The sequence below is a fragment of the Myotis daubentonii genome, chromosome 16 (genome assembly GCF_963259705.1).
Source record: "Myotis daubentonii chromosome 16, mMyoDau2.1, whole genome shotgun sequence".
Lineage (NCBI taxonomy): Eukaryota > Metazoa > Chordata > Mammalia > Chiroptera > Vespertilionidae > Myotis > Myotis daubentonii.
In genome coordinates, this window is record NC_081855.1 from 43,071,370 (window position 1) to 43,083,290 (window position 11,921).

Below are 11,921 nucleotides of genomic sequence, written 5' to 3' on the forward strand. Positions count from 1 at the left end.
TGAGAGGAATGAGATTCCTTTCCCAGGACTTCCACAGCCCTCATCTGCCACGTCTCACAAACAGGGAGGAAAACCCTGTCAAGAAATGGTGTGTCCAGATTTTTTAGTGGGCAGGGACTGTAAGAGAGGCGCATTTACCTTAATGCTAATGCAGCTGAAGTTTCAGGGCCCCTTGTTTGTAGGGTTGTCTAAGACCCTGTGCTTAATTTTGACTCATCATTTGATATTTTTTAAAAATGTATTTTACTGATTTTTTACAGAGAGAAAGGCAGAGGGATAGAGAGTTAGAAACATCGATGAGACAGAAACATTGATCATCTGCCTCCTGCACACTCCCCACTGGGTATGTGCGGGCAACCAAGGTACATGCCCTTGACCGGAATCGAACCTGGGACCCTTGAGTCCGCAGGCCGATGCTCTATCCACTGAGCCAAACCAGTTAGGGCATCGATGTTTTTGTTAATGAGTTACCCCCACCCCCACCCCCGCCCAGAAAAAAAAAAATTTAAGACAAATTTCAGCCCCAGAAATCCAATTCTGCCCTTGGAACATACACAGGACATTTTGTGTCACAGGAACTGATTTTCTTGTTTTGACTGGGAAACAGCAAAGGATTTGGGAAGAGAGGTCTCGGCTTTCCCACCACGATGATGGGGTGAGTTTGATCCAGTCACCTGATCCCATTTTCCTTATCTATAACATTAGAATAGCAACCCTACATCCTCTGCTTTCCTCACCAGGGTTAGAGGGTCAAGCGAAATGATGTATGTAAAACTGTAAGATGCTACTCACCACAATTACAGTGGGAGAAGCTTAAACCCCAAGGAATGTGCAAGTCTTCCATGCACAGATCTGGAGTCCAGGTGTCCTGCCTCCGGGCCCTGAACATAGTGGCGGGCTAAAGGACCTTTCGGTAAAGGGCTTTGGAATAAAGCAGGTTGAACATGAATCATAAGAATGATTATTATTGACTTTTCATTCCTTGGGCAGCAAAACATCATGGCTGGCACTCTTCCCACTTGGAAACGGATGGGCTTGTTTTACATCTATTGCGTCTCTGGTGAGGTCAGGGTCTAGGTCTTGGGCTCTGGGCCAGAGCATGAGGGAATCTGCCCTCGGTCCTTCCTTTTTCTTGCCCCCTCTCCCAGTTTATCCATCCCTCCCTTCCAGTGTTCTGCCCTGTGACTTGGAGCAGAGCCTCCGCATTCCACAACCCCAGCCCAGGCTGGTGACAAGGCATAATCCTAACTACAAGCTCTCTGCTTGGCCCCGGCCTTTCCCCGGTTGCCAGTACTTCAGCAGAAGCTCATATAAAACCCCTAGTGTGCCTGGAATGCCTTAACCAAAATGTGGTACTTGAATTCCTAGTGTTCGTGGAGTAATTTTAGACAGTGAATAGATGAACATATTATTTTTAAAGTCATATATTTTTATGTGTTTTGGAAATGTCCTGTTTTAAAATATATATATATATATATATATATATATATATATATATATATATATATATATATATATGTATATATGTATATATTTATTGATTTCAGAGAGGAAGGGAGAGGGAGAGAGAGAGAGAAACATCAAGATGAGAGAGAATCATTGATCAGCTGCCTCCTGCAAGCCCCCTACTGGAAATCGAGCCCACAACCCAGGCATGTGACCTTGACTGGAATCGAACCCAGGACCCTTCAGCCTGTAGGCTGACGCTCTATCCACTGAGCCAAACCAGCTAGGGCGAAATGTCCTGTTTTTAAATTTTTATTTAAGACTAGAGGCCCAGTGCACAAAATTCATTCAGGGGGAAGGGAGGGAGAGTTCCTCAGTCTGGCCTGCACCCTCTCCAATCCAGGACCCTTTGGGGGATGTCCGACTGCCTCTCACAATCTGGGGCCGCTGGCTCCTAGCTGCTCACCTGCCTGCCTGCCTGATCGCCCCTAACCGCCTCTGCCTCGCCCCGCACTTGGGACACAGGATTCCCTCCTCCAGCCAGTCTCAGGTACCCGGGACCCGGGCTTCTCTCCCTCTGGCCTGCCACAGGCACCCAGGACCCAGGTTGGCTTTGCCAGGGCCGGCCGCAGCCACAGGGGACCGTGGGAGGGCGGCTTGTCCCTCTCCCAGGCCGTAGCCTGGCTGGTCCCCATTCCTCTCTCCCCAGTGTTGAGTGTCTGAGCCGTTACAGTGTGACGGCATGAGGGTGTGATGACCATTTGCATATTAGCTCTTTATTATATAGGATAGTGACATAAAGACTTCTCCTGTCTCTTTTCTTTTTTGGGGGGGGGGGAGTACTGTCCCTTATTTCTTTTTATTTTTTTTAATTGAGGTAGAACTTACAGATAAATAAGTATACACATCTTAAGTGTACAGCTTGATGAATTAGTATACATGTCGTGTGTGTGTGTGTGTGTGTGTGTGTGTGTGAGATGTAACCGCCACCCAGATAAAGATATTGAATATTTCTAGCATCTAGCAAGCTCACTCAAAGTCCACATTCATCTCCAAATGTCACCAGTATTCTGAACTCTTATTGCCAAATAGAAGTTGAGCCAGTTTTTGGAGTTCGTGTACATAGAATTATACAGTGTACTCGTTTACATCTGACCTCTCATTCACCATTATGTCTGAGAGTATCATGTTGGATGTAGGGCTAGGGCTGAGTTATATACTATTTTAAATATAAAATATAACTATATTTTATATACTAAAAATATCCTCGGTGAGGATTAAAAAGTTCATTCCTTTTCATTGCTATAGTATCCCATTTCATAAATATACCACTATTTATTCTTTCTATTTCTAATGGTCATTTCAGTTGTTTCCGTTTTTTACTGTTATAAATAAAGCTGCTCCAAACATTCTTGTGCATTCCTTTCGGTAGACATATGGCATTCATTCCTCTCAGGTATATTTCTAGGGGTGGAATTTCTGGATTAGGATATAAATATATTGAACATTAATTGCCCAATGGTGTTGCCAGTGTTTTTGGATTTTTGGACATGTGAATGTGTGTAGTGATATCTCATTGCTTTAATTTGCAATTCCTTAGTGGCATATGATGTTGAATATCTTTTCACATGCTTAGTTGCCATCTGTTTATGCTTTCTGGTGAGATGTCTGTTCAGATCTTTGTCCCATTTGTCAGTCAAGTTGTTTGTTTTCTTGTTGAGTTTTAAGAGTTCTTTGTATGTTTTAGGTGATAGTCCTTTACCAGGCATGTCTTTTACAAATATCTTCTCCCAGTCTGCAGCTTGTCTTCTCATTCTCTTGATATTATCTTTTGCAAAGCAGAAGTTTTTTATTTTAAAATTGAACTGTGACCTCCTGGTTCATGGGTCCATACTCAACCACTGAGCCACACCAGCCCGCGTAATATTTTGTTGTTGTTGTTCGTTTTCTTATTTGTTTGGAGTTCTCTGAGTTTCTTAGATCTGTGATTTGGTGTCTGAAATTAATTTGGGGAAGTCTCAATCATTATTGCTTCAAATATTGCTTCTGTATGTCATTTTCCACCCCATTACTGTGAATACGTGTCGTGTGTGTGTGTGTGTGTGTGTGTGTGTTTTAATCATCACCTGAGGATATGTTTTTATTGATTTTTAGAGAGAAGAAGGGAGAGAGAGAGAGAAACATCGATTGAACCTACAACTTAGATTATGTGTCCTGACCAGGAATCAAACCTGCAACCTTTTGATGCACAGGAGGACGCTCCCACCAACTAAGCCATTGGGCCAGGGCTTTGTGTCCTTATATTTAAAATGGGTTCTTGTAGGTAATATATAGTTTTTTGTATTTTTATCTATCTGACAATCTGTTATTGAGTTGGTATATTTAGACCATTGATATTTAAGGTGATTATTAATGAATATAGTAGGATTAATATTTACCATATTTGTTACTGTTTTCTATTTGTTGCCCTTGTTCTTTTTTTTTTTTTTTTTTTTTTTTTGGTATTCCTGTCTTCCACATTTTTCTGCCTTTTGTGGTTTTAATTGAGTATTTCATATGAATTAATCTTCTCTCCTTTATTAGCATAACATTATACTTTTTCCCACTTTTTTTAGTGGTTGCCCTAGAGTTTGCAATATAATATTCAAGTCCATTTTTAAATAACACTATACCACTTAATGGGTAGTGCAAGTACCTTATAATAACAATATTTTTAAATGTTTTTTGTGTAGTGATATTTTTATTATATGTGAATATTCTCCAGGTGAATTAACTAAGTCCTGAAACAGCAACAAAAATATCTTACTCAGATATTTTATAATTCTGATACCTGAAATAAAGACAAATAGAAAACTATGTTAAAACATTAAAAGTTGCAACTTTTCATTAAAAGGATTTACATTTGTAGCCTAATGCCAATTTATACATACAATTCTTTTTTTTTTTTCCATTTTTATCTTGGAAAAGCAATGTAAGTTTAATATGAAATAACAAGTACTTTGATATGTCATCATTTTTTATGGTACTACATTTATTGAAAGTGTGAAGATACAGAACCTTTATAAATATCTAGAATTAAAAATTACCTATGAAGATAAAAACGGATTGGTTTTAAAAAGTCAATTTAGTAAATATTCTGTTGGCTATGTTTCTATGACAATATTTGGTATAAACACTACAAAATAAGGCAAACTTCTGGAAAAAGCCATTAATAAAATTTTATGAAAAAGCGTTCAGTCCTAGTTTCTTTTAATTTGTAGAATCACTGGCAAAGTACACCAGGCGAGTAGAGCAGTTTCAGAGGTCCAGTTTCAGACAGGAGCCTTCTCTATTTTGGTGCCAGAGGTGGTCGGCGCCCCGCCGCTTCATTTCGTCGAGTCCTTTCCAGTATTTAAAATTGTTGTCCAGGTGCTGCAGTGACTCCTGTAGGTCTACAAAGTCGTCCCAAGCACGGTACCTGTCTGTGACGAAGCAGTCGATGGAGGAGATCTGGGACTGGGGGAAGCTGCAGGTGTTTCGGTCAAAAGCTGGCATCGCCACAGGTAAGTCCAGCTTCTCTTCTTCTTCGGTCTGAGAAAAATACTCCTCCGAGAGGCGAGATGCGTGCAGCCCACTCGATGCACTGCTCCAAGGGCCGGCAGGGGTTGGACGCGTCCGCGCACTTGATCATCATCCACTTGATCAGAGCCCGGTTCTCTGGAGACCGGAGCATGGTGTCTCCGTCAGAGGGATTGGCTCACTCCCCTCGCTTTCCTCCAGCTCTGCCAAGAGCTTGACCACACTGTTGACAAACTTATTGATGTGCTCGAAGTGCCTGGTCATCTCCGTGGCCAAGACCACGTCGACGATGGCCCGGCGCAGCGTCCGGGAGTCGTTCCTCTCCACATGCTTGAAGATGTTGCTCTTGTCTTCCCTGGCGGTCAGCTGGAAGGCCAGGGCCGCGTGGTGGCTCTCCAACACGGCACCGTCGTTGTACAGCACGGCCGGCGCGCTGCCCGCGTTGCACAGGAAGAGGTTGGTCCTCCCCGGGTGGTCCAGGTCGTGGATGGCGGCTGCGATGAGGGCGGCGGCCGCGTCCCCTGAGTCTACCGCTTGCTTGATCCTCTCCTGGCAGAGGCAGTAGGCGGTGGCGTGCGGCACGTCGGCGGCGTGGGTGGAGTTGTGGCAGGGGTTGGAGGAGTGGTAGTTGGCTTCCATAGTCTGCAGCCAGAGTCACAGCGTTCTCTCCGAGCACTTCAAGAATTCACAGACCCCAAAGCGAGCGAAGATTTTGAGACCAAGAAAAGTCAAAGGCCTTTTCGGAGTGGCAGTCTCCAGTTCAAACACATGAAAGTCCCAGCGTCAGCGTTTTCCATGGCCTCAGCTATCCGCGCTGGGATAGCGTGAAGGGACTCGGAGGCGAGTAAGCTGCCCAGAACTTGCTGCAGGTTTTTTGTGGAGAGAGTGTACTCATTCCCAGATCGTCTTCGAAAACCGTCAGACATCAGGCCCCCAGTGAGGTCCTTGGTGTGAGGATCCTCCTCCTTCGCCCGGATCTGTGGTGAATACAGGACGGCCTAAGGCTTCCGTCACAGGCTGGAACTGTGCTCCTGGGCAGCACCCGACTCAGCCCACTGTTGTTTCAAATGCTGGGTTTACATCCTGTATGTAGTTGTCCTCACTCGTGATTTTTTTTTTAAAATATATTTTATTGATTTTCCACAGAGAGGAAGGGAGAGAGATAGTTAGAAACATCGATGAGAGAGAAACATCGACCAGCTGCCTCCTGCACATCCCCTACTGGGGATGTGCCCGCAACCCAAGCACATGCCCTTGACCGGAATCGAACCTGGGACCCTTCAGTCCGCAGGCCGACGCTCTATCCACTGAGCCAAACCGGTTTCGGCCTCACTCGTGATTTTAATGGCGCCTTGGCTGTTCCCTAGTGCAGTGAATACTGAATTACAAGACCTGAGTTTCAGCTGTGACCGCACCTCTCCAAACTCCAGGGGCCGCAGCTCCGCGTAACAGGCCTGGAGGCTGGGGTTCTCCACGTCCTCCTCGTAACGCCGGCACGAATTGGGGGCATCACAGACTCCTCTCCATCCCGCCTGTGTACTACACCAACGATAACTGTGTTTTCTGAACCTTTTGTTGCTCGAATAGACTTGCACAGCGCCGGGGCGTCCAGCTGCTGGGGGTTTCTGTGGTCGATGATGATGATGTCGTGATTTGCAGCCAGGACACAGGTCAGGGCAGCCTGGACCTCCAGGGTCACCGTGCACTTAAACCCTGCTTTCTCACACGCCTTACGGAATCCTTCACACTGGCTATCGTCTTTGATAAACGCCAAAAGTACCTGGAGTTGATCTGCGTGAAACCTCATGGGGCCAAAATGCACGTGAGATGTTGGTCTCTTGGAGTCGGGGTCCGCGGGGAGGGCGCCGCTGGTGGTGGCCAAGGCTTCGGGCTCCGCACGGAGCAGGGCGCCCGGCGCGCCCGGCGCGGGCAGCAGCGCCGCGGGGTCCTGCGCGTCCTCGGCCTCCCGGATGCCCGGGTACACGGTCTGGGTCTCGGTAATGTGGCTGCTCGGGGCACAGCCCATGCTGGCGGGGCGCCAAGGACACGCTGGCGGCAGCCGCTCTCCGGTCAGCAAACGGTCAGCAAACGGCCTGCCCGGCGCCTCGCGGCCACCTCCAGCGCCGTGTCATCGCCGCCCGGGCGGGCGGACGGCGGGAGCACGGGTCTCCCATACAATTCTTTTAAATTCGATTGGTAGACTATTCTGTAATATGAAAATAACAGAAATATTTTTAATTACCCACCACATATTCATGAATAAATTTTCGACTATTAATTATTGTTCCAAATTCAGATGCTTACTTATGAATGGCTGACAAAGCTTATAGTTCCTTTTACATTTTTACCCTTTATTCTCGGTTCCTTAATAGTATATAACTCAGCCCTAGCCAGTTTGGCTCAGTGGACAGAGCATTGGCCTGCAGACCAAAGGGTCCCGGGTTGGATTCTGGTCGAGGGCATGTACCTTGGTTGCAGGATCCTCCCTGGCCCAGGCCCTGGTCAGGATGTGTGCAGGAGGCAACCAGTCAATGTCTTTCTCTCACATTGATATTTCTCTCTCTGTCTTTCCCTCTCTCTTCCACTCTCTCTAAAAATCAATGGAAAAATATCCTCGGTGAGGATTTAAAAAAAAGTATATAACTCTGTAAAGCAAGTATGTCAAACTCACGGGGCTGCATGCCTGCTTGCTGTATAGCTTTCATGGCCACAACTATTGCCATGGATCATTTCAAATGCATGATGTTTCTGTGACCAGCAAGACTAACCTGTATTATTTTTTTAATTTTTAAAAATATTTTTATTGCTTTTCAGAAAGAGCAGAAGCAAGAGAGAAAGAGAGAAACATCTATGTGAGAGCAAAACATCAATTGGCTGCCTCCTGCGTGTCCCCCAGGTAGGATGGAGCTGCATAACCCTTCCACGTGTGGTACGATGCCCAATCAACTGAGCCACATCGCCAGAGCAATAACTAAACATTTCTAATTCCTCTCTCTCTTGTCCCTTGTATCATTGCTGTCATCCCCTTCATTTACACACAAATACATTTTTGCTATTATTATTTTGAACAAACTGTTTTCTGTTAGATCAATTAAAAATAAGAAAAATAAATGTTTTTGTTCTACCTTTTCTTACTCCTTTACCAATACTTTCCCTTCCTTTTTAAACATTTATTTATTGATTTGAGAGAGAAACATCGATTTGCTGTTCCACCCATTTATACAGTCATTGGTTGATTCTTTTATGTGCCCTGACCAGGGATCAAACCTGCAGCCCTGGCACATCAGGATAATGCTCTTACCAACTGAGCTACTCAGCTAGGGCCTTACCTTCACTTTTGAAGGATAATTTCACAGGGTGCAAAATTCTAGGTTGGTGGTCATCTCTCTGTCAATACTTTATATACTTTACTTTCTCTCTTTGGCTTGTTGGATGCAACTCTTATCTTTGCCCCTTTGTAGATAAGTTTTTTTCCCTCTGGCTTCCTTCAAAAATTTTTTTCTTTACCTTGGATTTTCTGGAGTTTGAAATATGATATACTCTTATGTAGGGTTTTTGCTGTTTGTTTCGTGTTCTCTGAGTTTCCTGGATCTGTGATTTGGTATCTGACATTAATTTGGGAAATTCTCAGTCATTATTGCTTCAAATACTGCTTCTGTTTTTCTCTTTCTTCTCCTTCTGGTATTTCCATTATGTGTCTGCTATACCTTTTGTAGTTGTTCCACAGTCTTCGGATGCTCTGTCTGCTTTGTTTTGTTTTGTGTTTTTTTTCCTCTCTCTTTTCTTTTTTTTCTTTTTCTTTTTTTTTTTTTAATTAAATCTTTATTGTTCAGATTATTACATTTGTTCCTCTTTTTTTCCCCCCCCATAACTCCCCTCCTCCCAGTTCCCGCCCCACCCTCCGCCCTCACTCCCCACCCACTGTCCTCATCCATAGGTGCAAGATTTTTGTCCAGTCTCTTCCCACATCTCCCATACCCCTTTCCCCCCCAAGAATAGTCAGTCCATTCCCTTTCTATGTCCCTGATTCTATTATAATCAACAGTTCATTCTGTTCATCAGATTATTTATTCACTTGATTCTTAGATTCACTTGTTGATAGATGCATATTTGTTGTTCATAATTTGTATCTTTACCTTTTTCTTCCTCTTCCTCTTCTTAAAGGATACCTTTCAGCATTTCATATAATCCTGGTTTGGTGATGATGAACTCCTTTAGCTTTTCCTTATCTGTGAAGCTCTTTATCTGACCTTCAATTCTGAATGATAGCTTTGCTGGATAAAGTAATCTTGGTTGTAGGTTCTTGGTATTCATCACTTTGAATATTTCTTGCCACTCCCTTCTGGCCTGCAAAGTTTCTGTTGAGAAATCAGCTGACAGTCGTATGGGTATTCCCTTGTAGGTAACTGAGTTTCTTTCTCTTGCTGTTTTTAAGATTCTCTCTTTATCTTTTGCTCTTGGCATTTTAATGATGATGTGTCTTGGTGTGGTCCTCTTTGGATTCCTTTTGTTTGGGGTTCTCCGCGCTTCTTGGACCTGTAAGTCCATTTCTTTCACCAGGTGGGGGAAGTTTTCTGTCATTATTTCTTCAAATAGGTTTTCAATATCTTGCTCTCTCTCATCTTCTGGCACCCCTATAATTATGATGTTGGTACGCTTGAAGCTGTCCCAGAGGCTCCTTACACTATCCTCGCATTTTTGGATTCTTTTATCATTTTGCTTTTCCGGTTGGATGTTTTTTGCTTCCTCGCATTTCAAATCATTGACTTGATTCTTGCGCTCCTCTGGTCTGCTGTCGGGCGTCTGTATAATATTCGTTATTTCAGTCCGTGTATGCTTAATTTCTAGTTGGTTCCCCAATATAAGATCGAGGGTCTTATTAGTTTTCGTGTAGATCTCATTAAGTTTATCGGCAGCTTCTAAACAGTTCTTGAGAGACCTTAAAAGTGTGGTTCTGAACTCTATATCTTCCATTGACAATTTTGTCCTGTTTCTTTGTCTCCGCATTTTGTTATGCTTCCTTGGTGCACCCCCTAGTGGTCTTTGTTCGCAGTCTTATAGTTAAATCTTGATTGTTGTAGCTAATTCCAGGGAGGGTTTGACCTCCAGGCCAAGTGGCTATGAGAATCAGCTGTGTCAGCAGTGAGAGAACTTCTGTCCTCTAGGGAGGTGCTAATCTAGCCTTTGCCTGAGGCTATCCGGCAAATGTCTCTGTGCAGGGCTTGGGCGGGGCGGGTCGCACAGGATCAACAGGGTGGGCGGGAGAGAGCAGTTATGGCGGCTCTTAGTCCTGTCCCCAGGGGCTCTGCCTCTCTGAGTTCCAGCACCCGCTGCAAAGCTGGGAGAGAAAGCTGCCCTCGCTCTGACCGAAGCCAGACAGTCCCGCTTCTCCCGTTTGAGTCTGGGTCCCTAAAGACTCACCCAGATCTGGTGCTCAGAGTCTGCGACTCCCTCCCGATTGAAAACAACAACCGCGTCCTCCGCACCTCAGAATTTGACTTCAGCACTGCGCCTCCTCTGAGTGTCCGTATGCGTTTCTCTTTCCTCCTAGTTGTAGGACTTCCACTCAGCCAGCGTTCCTGTGGTTCTGGGTGATGTCCCTTCCGTTTTTTGGTTTCACTTTTGAAGTAGTTGTTCAAAGCAGCAAACTCCGGCGTTAACCTATGCCGCCATCTTGGTTCTCCCCCAAAATTCTGTTTCTATACACTCAGTATAACACTCTGGGATAGGGTCTATTTACAACCCCACTCAGTCAGAGAGAGGGTCAGCAACTCTCCTCTCTCTTTTAGTCATTATTCTCTTTGCTTTTCAGGTTTGGAAATTTTTATTGTCATACCCTCAAGCTCACAGATTTTTTTTCTCAGCCATGTTGCCTGTTAATGAGCCCATCAAAGGCATTCTTTATTTGTTACAGTGTTGTTTTTTTATCTCTAGCACTTCTTTTTTATTCTTTTCTAGAATTTCCATATTTCTGCTTAGATTATCTATCTGATCTTTCATGTCATCTACTTTTTTCTATTGAATTGATTGACATATTAATTATAACTTTAAAAACTCCTAGTTTATTAATGCCAACATTCACGATCATATCTTAGTTCTGCTGTTTTTTTTTTGTTTTTTTTTTAAATATATTTTATTGATTTTTTACAGAGAGGAAGGGAGAGAGATAGAGAGTTAGAAACATCGATGAGAGAGAAACATCGATCAGCTGCCTCCTGCACATCTCCCACCGGGGATATGCCCGCAACCCAGGCACATGCCCTTGACCGGAATCAAACCCGGGACCCTTCAGTCCGCAGGCCGACGCTCTATCCACTGAGCCAAACCGGTTTCGGCCTTAGTTCTGCTGTTTATTCTGCCTTTTCAAACTGTGTTTTTGCCTTTTAGTATGCCATATAACTATTTGCTGAAAGGCAGATATGAGGTTCTGGGTAGAAAGAACTGTGTAAGTAGGTCCTTAGTAATGTGGTGGTGAGGTGTGTTGGTGAGGAAGCATTCTCTAGTCCTATGATGAGGTCTCATCTTTTGGTGAGCCTTTCTCCTGGACTGTGAACTTTCAGTTAGGATCTGATAAAACCCCAGCAGGTTAGGCTCTGGTAAAATAGTTTCTCCTGAGGACAAGCCTTCTTAAGAACCGAATGCTCTACCATATTTAAAAAATGGTTCCTTTTCCCTTCTGCTTGCCAGAAGCATGAAGGGAATTTTTCTTTGATATGCACAGTGAGGACCTGGTAGAGCTCTTGGAGAGAAAACTCACAAATGACTGTGTCCCCTGGAGTTTTTTTTTTTTTAAATATATTTTATTGATTTTTTACAGAGAGGAAGGGAGAGGGACAGAGAGTCAGAAACATCGACGAGAGAGGAACACTGATCAGCTGCCCCCCCGCACACTCCCCACCGGGGATGTGCCCGCAACC

At 44.3% G+C, this 11,921-nt stretch overlaps 1 pseudogene; it reads right to left on the minus strand.

The window, feature by feature from the left end:
- Positions 1-4,743: 4,743 nt before the first annotated feature.
- Positions 4,744-7,058, minus strand: LOC132219315 (high affinity cAMP-specific and IBMX-insensitive 3',5'-cyclic phosphodiesterase 8A-like; annotated as a pseudogene).
- Positions 7,059-11,921: the final 4,863 nt, after the last annotated feature.